At 41.3% G+C, this 2,165-nt stretch overlaps 1 pseudogene; it reads right to left on the reverse strand.

The window, feature by feature from the left end:
• Positions 1 to 576: 576 nt before the first annotated feature.
• LOC141513050 (ras-related protein Rab-4A pseudogene) lies at positions 577 to 1,266 on the reverse strand (annotated as a pseudogene).
• Between the last annotated feature and the right edge of the window lie 899 nt (positions 1,267 to 2,165).

Genomic DNA, 2,165 nt, shown 5'->3' on the forward strand with positions numbered 1-2,165 from the left:
AGTGAACTTTAAAGTAATGACCTCATTGTATTTCAAGTGTAAATCACATAAACATTGTGTAGCATGTGGCAAAAAAAAATTAAATAGGAAATTCTCTGGCCATCAATGCCAGTGGTTTTATATTTCAGGTCATAAATATAACCAAATGTACAATACAACACAAACATGATGATAAGAAGCACTCCTCACAATTAACAAATTTTAGATAATATGATTAAAAAATATTAAACTGCATTTAGTGCAACATTCTATTATATCATACATCATATACCTTGCTTTGGAAACTTACTTCATTACAGTATATACAGGCAGGATACAGCAATGTTTAAATGAAAAGTGAAAGGGAAAATGTGGAACAGAAAATTTTTACATCTCTGTATGCATCTATTTGTATTGTTCATTGAATTAGATTTATTATATAATCTGCTGTGCCATATTGGCTATCTTGCATAACACCTTGAAGTACTTTTATTTTTCCCCCAGCAATGGTCTACTTCAGACATAGGGTGGAAAGATCGTGATAAAAACAGCAGAACCTTGAAGCTTCATCGGTTGCTTCCCAAATATCATTTGTATATATAGCTTAGGTTTCTATAGTGTCCAAAACTTCAACAGCCGCACTCTTGAGCAGTTTGGGCTTGTGCATGACAAGGTGATCTGAGCTGTCTTAAGGCAGCATCTCCATATTGAATACCTGAGCCCATACTTTCTGGATCCAGTTCACCTGATTTTATTGAGTATTTTTCTTGCACATTGAACAAAAAAAAGGCTTCTTCTACATTCTCCCCTGTTAGTGCACTAGTTTCCAAAAACATAGGCTCATTTTCCTGGGCAAACCTGGAAGCTTCTAAGAAAGTAACTTCACGATCTGCATCCAGATCTTTTTTGTTCCCACAGAGTATTATGACAATATTTTGACTTGCTAGCATTCTTGCATCTGTCAACCAATTAGTAAGTGTATTATAGGTTTCTTGGCTGGTAATGTTGTAAACTAATAGATCAACTGCTGCACCTCTATAGTAACTTCTTGTCACAGACCTGAATCGTTCTTGTCCTGCTGTATCCCATATCTGTAATTTTACATATTTACCACCTACATTTATTATCTTTGAACCAAACTCCACACCTATGGTGTGATTTGAATCATCTTTGAATTTTTTTTTCTATAAACTGATGAAGTAAGCATGATTTGCCAGTTCCTGCATTTCCGATTACCAGGAACTTAAATAAAAAATCGTAGGTCTCAGACATTGCTGTCTGCGACATCTTGGGAAGCGGCAACGCCTCTTTCCCCGGTCTCTGGCAGCGGCGGAGGCGTGGGGGCTGGGGGGGAAGGAGAGGGAAGAGCAGGGTTGGCCGGCTGGGCCAGGGTCCCATGGGGACACGAGGAGCGGGGGGTGGGTGGAGTGGGGTGGGCAGGGAAGGAGGGGCATGGCCGGGTCCCCATGGCAACTGCCAGCCACCCCAGAGTGGCTCCTGTCCTCTAATTCTGCTTTTTAAAGCATTCTTTTCCTCAATAACTTTTTGAACTGTTTTATCCATTTGACCTTTGCTAGTTTTTAACATGTTAACCTGGTATTTTCAGCATTGTTTTAGATCTCCTTGACTAAACTGCTGACTTCATTTTTGTGTTTTTCCTGCATCTCTCTCATTTCTTTCCCCAATTTTCCTCTATCTCCCTCACTTGATTTTCAAAGTCTTTTTTGAGCTCTGTCATAGCCTGAACCCAATTTCTGTTTTTCTTGGAGTCTTTAGATGCAAGAGCTTGTACTTCTTCATATTCAGATTAAGTGTTTTGATCTTTCTTGGGATCATAGGCAAAGTATTTCTCAATGGAGTTCCACTTTTTTCTCTGTTTACTCATTTCTCCAGCTTGTGCCTGGTTTTTGGGGTGCTTCCTGAGCTTTTGAGTATTATTGGAACACCGCCCCCCACCAAGGATCTCTGTGTGTGAGGCTCTGTCTTCCCTCCTGGTCTGTGAATGACCATAAGCACACTCCTCTGCCACAGGGCTGAGGTGGGGGGGGCCCTGCTGTTCTATGGGGGGGACCTAGACTGTGATCAGGATCTGAATGTGGTCAGAGACCCAGATTCCTCTTCCAGGGATAGAGGACAGACCTCCCCTACCTTCAGTGGGCTGAGCACTCCGGACTCAGTTGCCTAGA

This window comes from Macrotis lagotis, chromosome 1, assembly GCF_037893015.1.
Source record: "Macrotis lagotis isolate mMagLag1 chromosome 1, bilby.v1.9.chrom.fasta, whole genome shotgun sequence".
Lineage (NCBI taxonomy): Eukaryota > Metazoa > Chordata > Mammalia > Peramelemorphia > Peramelidae > Macrotis > Macrotis lagotis.